At 42.3% G+C, this 13,167-nt stretch overlaps 1 protein-coding gene across 4 annotated transcripts in view; it reads left to right on the top strand.

Annotated features, from left to right (window-relative positions):
• The window catches only part of NEDD9 (neural precursor cell expressed, developmentally down-regulated 9), a 198,853-nt gene that overhangs the window by 40,950 nt on the left and 144,736 nt on the right, over positions 1-13,167 (top strand). The window contains exon 2 of one of the 4 annotated variants that reach the window (XM_063812771.1): positions 831-907. The exons of the other annotated variants lie outside the window; for them this stretch is intronic. The gene's annotated coding sequence lies outside the window, so the exon portion shown is untranslated. The remainder of the gene's footprint in view (positions 1-830; positions 908-13,167) is intronic. 4 annotated transcript variants of the gene reach the window in all.

Here is a 13,167-nt window from a genome sequence, read left to right as displayed (position 1 = left end):
CCTGCACATATACAGTCAAGCCCTCAGCTGTGGACTGATGGAGGGGCTTCCCATACGCATGCAAGGACTTCTAGGGCTTTGTCTTTGCACAGATTCCAGCTATTTCAGTTGCTTCAGACTCTGATCCCTGCCTCTTCAGCCCAGCAAGAGTCCTGTGCTCTGCTCAAACTCAAGTCTCCAGGCAGACAGCTGGACTACTGTGGGGCTCACCTCACACTCCCATCTCCCCATTTTTGCAGTCTGGTGTTGTTTATTTTCCATTGTCTGAAAACTATCTTGCTTCACATACCTTGTCCTGTTTTCTAATTGTTTACAGGAGATGAAATAGTCTGAAACTAGTCATTCCATCACAGTCAGTAGCCTGAGAAGTGTCCCTTCAGGTCATAATCCAAAGAAGATTGTGGGATAACTAACTAGGGGAAGAGAGTTTCAAACAGGGGGACGTCAATGGAAAGGGTGGGAGGCAGAAGCATGCCTGCCTGACTTAGAACGGTAGGGAGGCAACATGGCTGAGCACGAGAGCTGAGGACAGAGAGAGTAGGACAGGAGGTCAGAGAGGCATGGTGGTGGGAAAGACACTGTTTGGCTTCATAGGCCATTATCTGCACTCTAGCTTTTACTCTAGTGAGATGAAAAGTCATTGGAAAGTTTGGGGCCAAGAACTGATTTAGGTTTTAACAGAATCACACTAGCTCTTGGAAACACCTCCAGGACAAAAGCAGGGTGCTGAATTAGAAGGCCATTGAGAGAATCTATTGACTAAACTTGCAAATCTAATTAAAATTCTGAATTATTCAAGGTCGATGGCTGAGTTTTTATTCATTTCCTAGAGTTTGGGGCTCACGAGGAGAGTACCTTAGTGTGGAAGATCACATCATCTGAAGTCTGATTGGCTGTGTGACTTCAGGCAAGTGACTTCAACTGTCTTTCTTTATTTCTATACAATGGAAATAATAAGAATACCTATTACATAAAAGATATTATGACAATTAAATGAGATAATTCCTGTCAAATTCTCTAAATGATACCTGGTGCATATGAAGTAAGCGTTCTACAAATGTTAACTATTACTATCTGAGAGGCTGAATGTCTGATGATTATTACTGTACCCTGTGGACATTGACATTGATCTACTCTGTGAATAAAGGGTACCACACTCAATTCTGATTCTCAAGAGATATGTGCAACTGGCATAGAAAAAATATCTCAAAAACAAGACTGAAGGAAATAAGAGCCAAGTAGAGGTCCATGCTGTCAGCTCTTGCATAAGGAGGGAAGGCTGAGGCGTTATTCATTCGGGCTGAGGAGATCTTTGAAGACTATTGAGAGGCAATGAGTTAGGGTTTGAAGAATGGATTAGATACAGAGACTGTGGAAAGGGAAGGGAATTCTGAAGGTCACCTGAACTTGCGGCCATCACTAATGTTTAAAGAGCTTCTTAAATTCAAAGTGAAAAATTATGAGTTCAACATGGTTATTATCCCTTAAGCTCACATTTGGAATCAACCATAAGTAGGATATCATTACCGTACAGCTGAATGGCTTTATTAACTTATTTTTGGAAATTAGAGGACAAATGCAAGCACAGTCTTGTTTAACAAGAAGCATTTCCCAGTTGTTTCTATGAGAATTTAAGAAAGGTTCTAGAAATGCAAATAGAGAGGACCCAGTCAAGTCCTGAGATCTCAGTGCAGCAGAATTGAGAAAGTGAATAATGGCCCACAGGTCACAGGAAGGCAATGAATACGCTAATCAAAGGTTGTGATTAATGAATGTTGTCTCACATTTCATCTGGCATAACATGTGTCCAATTGATCATTTTTAGCATAGCTCATCAGAGGAGAAAAACTTGGTGAAATATGATCTGGTGGGGCAGGGTGCACCAGTTGCACAACAGACATAAGCTGCTCCGCTTTGGCCACACCTGTATAAAACATGAGAAAAGTAGGTTTTCATAGAAGTTGAGGCATATCTAACAACCTCAAGTAGAAAAAGAGTATCCATTTTTTTAATGAGGGAGAGAGCAGTGGAAAGGCTCAGCCTCATCCAGGCTGAGAAGTGATTACCTTGGAAATGCTGTTTGTTTTGATTGAGAAAGTCAGCTGAGAATGTATTTTAAATAGGCAGAAAATACATCTATCAAAGAAATACTATGCAGTCATCAAAAAGAATGAGGCATGTTTGGTATTTTAATAGTTATCTCCAATGTTTATAATAAAGTGATAAATGCAATATATAGATAATTATATAGTGTATGACAATTATGAGAAAAATGAAATGTACGTCTGCACATACATAAGGTTGCACACACAAAGGATGCCTCTGGGGGAGGGAAATTGGGTAGCTGGGACTGAAGATAAAGATAAACAGGAGACTTAAGTTTCAGTTTATATCTTTTGAATTTATTTGTATATGCACCTAGATCCAGATAGTTTTATTTCTCAGTTGAAAAAATTAAAAAAGAATAGGAAAAAAGAAAATAACAACCATAGTTTAATTTTTTTTTTTTTTTTGAGACAGAGTCTCGCTCTGTCGCCAGGCTGGAGTACAGTGGCACAATCTCTGCTCACTGCAACTTCTGCCTCCCAGGTTCAAGCAATTCTCCTGCCTCAGCCTCCCAAATAGCTGGGATTACAGGCACACACCACTACACCCAGCTAATTTTTGTATTTTTAGAAGATATGGGGTTTCACCATGTTGGCCAGGATGGTCTCGATCTCTTGACCTTGTGATCTGCCTGCCTTGGCCTCCCAAAGTGCTGGGATTACAGGCGTGAGCCACTGCACTCAGCCTAATTTAATTTTTAAAAGAGCTGGAATGCGTCCATTCCTTTCCCATTTGCAAAGGGCTCCAGAATCATCCCGGATGATGGCTTTCAAAATGATAGTTCAATAAGGGAGATTTAGGATAAAGTGCTTCTTTCTGATGCTTCACCTAAGGGTCCCTGAGAGTATTAGTTTGCTAGGGCTGTTGTTAAAAAACAAAAACACAAACTGAGTGACTTAAACAGCAAACATTTATTGTCTCCCAGTTCTGGAGACTAAAAGGCTGAGATCAAGGGTGTCAGGAGGATTGGCTCCTTTCGAGGGCTGCAAAGGAGAACCTGTGGCTCTCTCCTAACTTCTGGTGTTTGCTGGCCATCTTTGGCATTCCTTGGCTTGTAGAGGCATCACCCTAATCTCTGCTTTCATGTTCATGTGTCACTGTCCTTGTGTGCATGTATGTTTATGTCCAAATTTTCCACTTTTATAAGGACACCAGTCATTGGATTAGGGGTGTGCTCTAGTGACTTCAGGTTAACCAATGACATCTGCAACAACCCTATTTCCAGATAAGATCACATTCTGAGGCACTGGGGCTTAGGACTTCAGCATAAGAATTTGGAGGGGACAGCACTCAACTCATGACACCAAGGGACACTTACCCAGAGTTAAACTGCTTACTGAGGGGAGGTATTTTGCTATGTGTCTATGAAGCACAGATAGTAACATGCATCTCCTCATGCCCCAGATGTATAAAGTGAATACACGCTGGTATGATTGAAAACCTTAATATTTTTTAATGCACTACCATCCTCTGAGGAAAGAAGAGAGCTTAAACTTGCTTAACTAAGAACAACAGCTTGTTGGAGAGATAAATCCATGAAACAAAACTCAGATCCCCTGCTCTTCCCTCCCCATCCATGCCAGCTAAAGGCATGTGCACACAGCAATGTTTATTAAACACCTACTGATGCCCGATACTGCACTGAGAGCCAGGGACGGAGTTGGACAGAACATCCTCCTGCCCTTCAGGTGGAGAAAAGACACATAAAGTAATGCAGGCATGCACCAAGTGACTATGCTTCAGTCAACGACAGACCGTATATAGGACCGTGGTCCCGCAAGACTATGATGAAGCTGAAAATTTCCTATCACCTAGTGGCATTGCAGCCATCCTAACATCACATAATAATGCATTGCTCACGTGTTTGTGGTGATGCTGGTGTCAACAAAACTACTGCATTGCCACGACATATAATTGTGTACAGTCTATAATATTTGATGATAGTGAATTACTATGTTACTAGTTTGTTTTTACTATAGTATACTTTTAATTATTATTTTAGAGTGTACAATTTCTCCTTATTTTTAAAAATTAACTTTAAAACAGTCTCAGGCAAGTCCTTCAGGAAGTATTCCAGAAGAAGGCATTGTTTTGTTTTCATTTTTGTTTTTGAGACAGAATCTCACTCTGTCACCCAGGCTGGAGTGCAGTGGCATGATCTGGGCTCACTGCAACCTCCGCCTCCTGGGTTCAAGAGATTCCTCTGCCTCAGCCTCCTGAGTAGCTGGGACCACAGGCATGCTCCACCACGTCCAGATAATTTTTGTATTTTTAGTAGAGACAGGGTTTCAACTATTGGCCATGCTGGTCTCGAACTCCTGACCTCGTGATCCGCCTGCCTCAGCCTCCCAAAGTGCTGGGATTACAGGTGTGAGCCACCGCACCCAGCCAAGAAGGCATTCTAGGAGAAGGCAGGTCCCTGTATGTCATTGCCCCTGAAGATCCTCCAGCAGGGCAAGATGTGTAGGTGGAAGACAGCAATACTGCTGATCCTGACCCCATGTAGGGCTAGGCTAATACATGTTCTAGTGTCTTTCTTTTTAATTACAAAAGAGGAAAGAACTTTTAATTTTTCTTAAGTTTATAAAGTAAAAAAAGTTGTAGTAAGCTAAGGGTAATTTATTATTGGAGTAAGAAAAATTGTTTGATAAATGTAGTGTAGCCTAAGTGTACAGTATTTATAAAGTCTACAGTAGTGTACGGTAATGTCCAAGGCCTTCACATTCACTCACTGACTCACCCAGAGCAATTTGCAGTCCTGCGAGCACCATTCATGGTAGCTGCTCTATACAGATGTGCCACTTTTTACCTTTTATATCCATATTCTTACTGAACACTTTCTATGTTTAGGTAGGAAGTATTTACATACACAAATACTTACCATTGTGTTGCCATTGACTACAATATTCAGTACAGTGACATGCTGTCTACTTTTGTAGCCTAGGAGCAATAGGCTAGACCAAATAGCCTGGGTGAGTAGTAGGCTCTACCATCTGGGTTTGTGTGAGTACACTCTATGCACTTTGTACAATGACAAAATCATCTAACAATGCATTTCTCAGAACACGTCCCCATCGTCAAGTGGCACATGGCTATAATTATATCAATATAGTATAGTAAATGTAGAGCCATGACCAAGGCAGAAAGAAAACCCTTAACTCCACCTGGCGATGCCAAGGAAGGTGCCCTATGAGAAGTGTCATAAGAGATGACTGTGAAAGGCTGACTCTGAGGGAGGTGAGGGCAGGAGGAGGTGACTAGGGAAAAGGGAGTCCTGTGGCATGTCGTGTCTCAAGCGGGGGAGCCCAGACAGACTCCTGGTTACCAGGAATGGAGACAGGAGTTGGAAGTAAATCTCAAGTGCCCACGAGCTTCTGAAGGAGTTTATCTTCAGCCTGAGGATTTGGGACTTCTTTATCCTCCAGGAAACCCTGGAAGATTTAGAGGAGCCACTTGGTCAGATTTCCTTCTTTGAAATATATTAGATTGGTGCAAAAGGAATTGTGGTTTGGGACTGTGAATTTTAGATCCTTATAACTAGACTCAAACACATCTTTATTAATTCAAATAGGAACAATTACTATCAACACATTTTTGCCAATGAGAAATAAGTTTGTTTATTCCTGTAGCATAAAGGTCTGTGCTTTGGGATTCAATGAACACTTGGAAAGCATTTTCTGCACACTGCTGGTTGTGGAAGCAAAAAGTTGTTGAGATGCTTGAAGAAGTGGTAGTCGGTTGGCGAGAGGTCAGGTGAATATGGTGGGTGAGGCAAAACTTTGTAGCCCAATTCGCTCAACTTTTGAAGCATTGGTTGTATGACGTGCAGTTGGGTGTTGTTGTGGAGAAGAATTTGTCCCTTTTTGTTGACCAATGCCAGCTGCAGCCACTGCAGTTTTCAGTGCATCTCATTGATTTGCTGAGCAGACTTCTCAGATGTAGTGATTTCGCCAGGATTCAGAAAGCTGTAGTGGATCAGACTGGCAGCAGACTACCAAACAGTGACCATGACCATATTTTGGTGCAAGTTTGGCTTTGGAAAGTGCTTTGGAGCTTCTTCTTGGTCCAACCACTCACCTGGTCATCACTCGTTGTTGTATAAAATCCACTTTTCATTGCATGTCACAATCCGATCAAGAAATGGTTCATTGTTGTTGTGTGGAATAAGAAAAGACAACACCACCAAATGGTGATTTTTTTTACTTTCAGTCAACTCATGAGGCACCCACTTACCGAGCTTTTTCACCCTTTGAATTTGCTTCAAATGCCAAAGAACAGTAGAACAGTCGATGTTAAGTTCTTCAGCAACTTCTCGTGTAGTTGTAAGAGGATCAGCTTTAATGATTGCTCTCAATTGGTCATTGTCAACTTCCAACAGCTGGCCACCACACTCCTCATCTTTAAGGCTCTCGTCCTCTTTGCAAAACTTCTTGAACCACCACTGCACTGTACATTTGTTAGTGGTTCCTGGGCCGAATGCGTTGTTGATGTTGCCAGTTGTCTCTGCTGCTTTACAACTCATTTTGAACTTGAATTAAAAAATTGCTTGAATTTGCTTTTTGTTTAACATCATTTCCATAGTCTAAAATAAACATAAAATAAACAGCAAGTAGTAAGTCATTAGCAAAAAAAAACATAAAGCGAGAAATGCCCATTAAAATGATGTATAACATAACCACATTTATTTAAGAATGTATTCCAATATCAAACAGCAAATTCCAACAATGCAAAAATGCAATTAACGTTTGCTCCAACCTAATATTTTCAGAGAGAATGAATAATGGGGAAAGAAATTGAAGAGAAAGTAACAGGCAAGGAGATATTTGCAGGTGAGAAAAAAATTATGACCAATAGTCTAAACAGTGGTAGCGGTGGCATGAATAGAGAAAACAGGGGCACCCTTATATTCCCCGATTTGTACAAATTCAGTTAATTCTATTTTAACTTATTTATTTGTGTTATTTTTCAGATGACAAAAGATAATACATACTCACTGTAAAAAATTTTGGATTAAAACATTTAAAATGTATAAGGAATACAACAAAATCGCCCCTTAATTACTCAGAAATAAGCATTCTTATTAATGTTTGTGTATCCTATTAAGTTCTTTTCAAAATCATATCTATGTACATATATAGTCATTTACTCAGACTTTTATAAACAGCTTTTTCCACTTTATATATTTCCCTATTAGTAACTTTATAGAACTTGATTTTTGATTGATGTGCTATATTTATTTAGCTAATCTAGAGGACAGATTTGAAAACTGTTAAGGAATTATAAATTGCAGTAGGAGGTGATTATTAGCTGATGGGGTATGAGGGAAAGGAAAAAAACTGAGCAACCCCAACTTTTGGGCTAAAGCCCTTCTTTTTACAGCTTTCTTCTTGTTTTGGCCAGAATTGGAGAGTCCATCTTGTGAAAAGGAGGTGGCAGAAGGATCTGTGAATATATATTACATTCAACCTCAACGATGGTGAACATAAGCACTGTTCAGGGCATGCAGACACAGCCCCAGGTTCACAAGCTGCCAGAACATTTATTAAAGTGGATAAAATGGCCTGCAATGAAATCCTCAAAGGATGTGGTAGATAAAGCAAATGCCCTCCTAAACACAGCTGCAGGCTGCCAAAACCCCCAGCCACACCTGGTGAGCATTCTCAGAGAGGAGCAAGTAGAGACAGCCTTCCCTGCCAGGAGGGAGTCCCTCTCCAGGCTGTGTGGCCCTGGCTGTGGTCTCTGCACCTGCCGCTTGCCTGATGGCTTTCTTGCATTCTGGGAGGGCATGCCTGTCCGAGCACTTCCTCTGCTCAGTCTTTCCATAGCGAGAGGAGGAAGAGCAAGAGGGGTCAATACCTGTGAGGCACAATAAATCCAACTGAGGTGAATAATAAAGCGTATTCATTTCCAAAAACTTAGAAGACAATGTTAGGGCAGATATTGGGAAAGAAACTGACTAATTGACCCAGGCTTTCATTTCAGGCTCAGTTTGGTTTCCATTGCCTAACACAACTCTCCTACGCTCCTGTGCCTCTTCAGAAATGGCTTCTGATTGAAACACAACCTGTGTCTTTTGATTGATTGGGAGCTGAAAGTTGTTCCTCTTTTAATCTCGTGGATGGAACCCAATATATTTCACTTTCTTCTTTGTGCTCATAGACAAAGCCTCGGAAAAAAATGCTATTTAAATAATATCTTTCACTGACAGTAGACTCATGGGAAAATTGTCCTTCCTTCCTTCCCTCCCTCCCTCCCTCCCTTCCTTCCTTTTTTCCTTCCTTCCTTTTTCTGAAGTGTATGGACCATTATTGCTTTTACTTTGTCTTATTTGGCTTATGGGAAACCGTGGGACTCCTCATATATCTATGTGCTGAGCTGACATAAGGGGGACTATTAACGGCTTCTATGCAGCATTTATTCTGCTGAAGAGAAAACATGGGGTGTGGCTTTGTTGAAAAGCTCCCCATCATTCACAGTTCACTGAAACTCATCCATTCAATCATCAAGCACAGATCTACCTCTGCTCCACTTGTGCCTGGGATGGTGCTAGATGCTGAGAATGTGCCATTGCCCACATGTTCTCAGCATCTAGCAGAAGAATCAGTTCCAGAGCACACTCCCCCAGCTTCTGGAATCTCACAGGTTAGTTGGGAGGTCACTTAAATAGAACACGACGTGTGCTGTAAACAAGTTAAGCACAGAGTGCAAAGGAGCATCTAATTCAAGAGCTGCTTAGGATGGTTTTGTAGAGAGGGCATGTATGATTCTAAAATGAGGGCACGGCACGTGCAAGGCTGTGGCGTTACAAGAGAACTTGGAGCATCTGGAGAAGTGGACGTAGCGCAATGTGAGGCGAGAGATGAGAGTGGTACATCCTAGCAAGGAAACTCCCAGTCTTGGAGGTAATGGAGAACCATTGATGAATTTTAAGGATTTTAAGAATAGGCATAATGTAGTCAAATTCACACTCAGTGAAGTAGTCCTTGAACCATTGTTCACTGCACCACACGGTCACAGTCTTATTAAGCTGAGAGTTGAAAGTTTCATTGGAAAACAAACCTGGCAGTTCTTGAAATGGAAACATGAAGGTAATGCAGGGCCTACAACTCTAGGTTGCAAAAAGATCAAGGACATTTCATAGATCTCGCCTTACTTTTCCTCTTAGGGCAAAACACACATTACAAAGACCCTCAAATGATGCTCACGGTTACCAACATTTTTTTCTAATCTTACATCTTTCATCCTAAATGCTCATGAAAGACATGTTGCTTCTGGTTCAAACTTGGGCCAATGACAATGCTTTTCATGTTTGTTGACCCAATAATCAGCCATTGCACTCAAAGACTTAGAGCGGATCAGTTTAAAAACAGCTATTACTGCATTTGAACTACAGCTGCCCTCCAGCCCTCCGTATGTCTGGGCTTGCTGCTGCCACAGGAAAGCTCCCAGTTCTACCCAGGGAGGGATTGTGTTTCTCAGCCTGTTTCAGCACCAACCCGTAAAAGCTGCTTATGTCAAATGTCAGTTAATTGCAAACTTACCCGTGAGGTTTAATTGACCTTATTCCACAACAAGGGTGGCCATATGAAATAAACCCAAAGATTCATGATCAGGCAGGTCTAAGTGTTGCATTTTGGAGGATGGCAAGGGGTCGTTTTGGGAAGGAGATGGAGCACCTCCTATGCTAATCTCATGAGATTAGCTTTAAACATCTTCAGTTTCCTCCAGTCAATAATTTGTTATGGAACTGTCATTTTACATTTCAACATTTTTTGAACTCTTTTATTTTTGCACCCTTTAGCGTTGGGATAAAAAATTCTTAAGTCATATCTCCTCCCCACTCCCACCACCACCGCACTGTTTTATATAATACTTCCTCTTACTATTTTACTGTTTTAAATTTATCTACCTTCTGTCCACACCCCCCACCCCCGCCTCACCCTGTTGCTTCAGAAAAACTCATGATTTGTGGAGGAGTAAATGCTCACAACTATCTATTCTCTCAGCCCTACATCTCTCTCAACTTGCATCTCTCTGGACAGAACAATGTTTATCTTTTTAACAATTCTTATACCGCAGTTCCCCTTCACTGCCATAATTCTGGTGAACCCACTGTTTGAGATCAGTCTCCACTGTTCCCCATGGAGATCACCAAAGCCGATACTACCAGAAGCTCGCATTTGAGCCCTGCAGAACATTGAGGAAGAGAGCATTTTGGGTTTGGTTTGATTTGTTTCAGCTATTTTTTTCCCCTCTCTAGAAACATGGGTAGATGGAGCTTACCAGGTGAGGTTGCTGACTTTCTTCTCTAGAGTCTTTAGAGTAGAGTATCTACACAATATTCCATCTGTGAAAATTTGCACAATAGACTAGATAAACAATGGATTACGGAGAAAACAGCCCTAATACTCAGACCCTAAAGCAGTGCTAGGTTAACAACAAGGTGCTTACTTGCTTGGGGTGCCAGCCAAAGTCAGAACAATGAGGCTTTCATGGACTTATCCAGAATTTTATAACTGATAAAAAGAAATCATTTTATGTTTTGTGGTTTAGTATTGCTTTAATCTGGGTTTATATATGGGAGGAGGCACCAAAATATTTCAGTGCTTGGGGACTTAGACTAAAAGCCACAAGGAGGTGGAGAGAAAGCAGGAAACAGGCTGCCCTTTGTCACGGACCTTGTCTTTCCTGGCACTCTTTGGCTCTGGTTTTCACAGACATGAGTCTGATGAGAATGCTGAGTAATTGGCTTCCAGTCTCAGCAGAGTGTATATGAGGAAAGAAAGCACTGGTTGCCTTTGCTACGTCTAGCCTATGTCTCCACCTCCCCCCGTGTATCCTAGTTAGCCCCTCCCCAAGCTTACCCCCTGGTCATTCTCACGGGGTCCTGTTTTTCACCATAGGCCTCTTAGTGCTCTCTGTTCCCGCCAAAATATCTTTCAGATCCATTAGTCATATTAAATTAGCAACAGCTCTTTACAAGTTAAAGGTCTTCTCCCTCCCACAGATAATGTCATACCAACATGGGTTAAAGTCTTAGCTAAAGAAGGAGTGTCTAACTGTGGATTCTCAGTCATAAACCAGTGGAAAGGACATCTGACTAGGGGGCAGGTGATCTCAGTGTGTCTAAGCTCCCGCTGTATGGACTCGTGCTGCCTAACAGAGTAGCTACCAGTTGCATGGGACGATTACAATTTAATTAATTAAAATTACATAAAATAAAAAACTCACTTCCTCAGTCACACTGGCCACGTTTGACCCACTCAATAACCACATGTGGCTGGTAGCTCCCACATCAGAGAGCACAGATACTGATCATTTCTGGTCTCACAGGAAGCTCCCCATTGGATGGTGCAAATCTAAATAATTTCCTTCTTGGCTTATGCAAAGGCAAGGCCCTCCCCAGTGCAGGGTTGCTCAGGCTTAGCACTATTGCCATCTTGGACTGGATTCTTCTTTGTTGGGGGTGGGGATGTCCTGTGCATTATAGGATGTTTAGAAGCCTCCCTGGTCTCTATCCCCTACATGCCAGTAACAGCCACCCCCCCCCACCCCCACCCAGTTGTGGCAGTCAAAAAACATCTCGAGACATTGCTAAATGTCCCCTAGGGGACCCCTACGCTGAACTTGGCTGGAGCTCTGGGGATCAGGGAGGACATCTGTAAGCGTGCTTATGAGTGGTAAGCTCTAAGAGGGGAGGGACATTGCACAGGGCAGGTCAGGCACATTGTAAGTGCTCTTAAAACATTACAGTTGAGAAGAATTTCAGAGTAACATTTATAGCCAAGAAAGATATTCTTCCCCCAACTTGGGCATTCCCTTGATGTTAAATTGTCATGTGCGTCGAAACCCTAAAGAACTGCAGGGAAGCCTATAACTGCAAAGGAAGGCAGAGAAAGGTCCTGGGGGACAGGTTGTGGGGTGAGTGAACTTATTCCAGCCAAGGTGAAGGAGTTGCCCCCGGGCTTCACTCTGAGACTTGGAGCCTGGTGTGCTAAGCTCCCAGTTCCCAAAGTGACCATTCCCACGCTGTATGGCATTACTGCCTCATCAGCAGCTTGTCAGCTGTAATTTCTAATCCCAAGCCAGGTCTCTCTTCCCAGGACCAAAGTCATAAAGATGTTTGCCCTTGCACGGGTGTTTGACATGTGCTAGGCCATATTTGTGTATTTGTCTTAGGGCCCTCTTGAGGGCTTAGCACTTCTCTCTGACCCAGGCAAGACTTTACGTGCTGTGCATTCCTCCTGAACATGATGTCATGCTTGTGCCTCACCATGGAATTCTGCAGCCAGGCACTGGGGCTCAAGTCCAAAGACGGGAAGACTTAAAAGGCTCAAACAAGCAAATGTTTTTCATTATTTAAGATTTTAAGACAACTGAATTCTGAAATGTTTATGGTCCTGGCCTCCTTTGTGGGTCATCAATGACCTCTTTCCTTTTAGGAGGTATCTCATGGAGAGGGCGTCTTGGCCTGCTCCCCTCTGGGGCCACTAACTCACACCAGAGCTGACTCAACCATTCCAGGGGAAGATTGGTAAGAAGTTTATTCACCAGACACGTCTAGCTGAAATGAATGAAATCAAACTCAGCAGAAGTCAACACTTAGCATGGAAGGCAAAGTAGAGACGAAGGGTCACCCGGCTGCTGCACACCGGCCTTTAGCTTTAGCTCAAGTTGTTCTGCTTTAAAGGACAATGCCAATCATCTCATAAATAAATGAAGACAATGATTCAACAGTGCTGTCAACTTTGAGAGAAAAGAGAAGCCATCCCTACACCCAACACTTAATATATTGTTAGGCTTGGGGTGGGTTGCCCAGTGCCTTCTGGGATGACCTGTGCTCTTTTCTTTTATCCAGGAGCAATTAGAATCAATCTGCTTCATCTGGAAGTTCTGCCCAAGGGTCTGGCACCATAGGAAGTTGTCCAGGATGATTTTAACCCTGTTACAGGATCCAAGTAATTCCTGATATGTGTGAATGTAAAGCCCATTCTTGTATTCAGCGTTTCTCAGTGGAGATACTTTTGACATTTTGGGTGGGATGAATCTTCCTTATGGGAG

The sequence above is a fragment of the Pan troglodytes genome, chromosome 5 (assembly GCF_028858775.2).
Source record: "Pan troglodytes isolate AG18354 chromosome 5, NHGRI_mPanTro3-v2.0_pri, whole genome shotgun sequence".
Classification (NCBI taxonomy): Eukaryota; Metazoa; Chordata; class Mammalia; order Primates; family Hominidae; genus Pan; species Pan troglodytes.
Note: the sequence above shows the minus strand (reverse complement) of the source record. Positions and strands in the feature narration are given on the sequence as shown.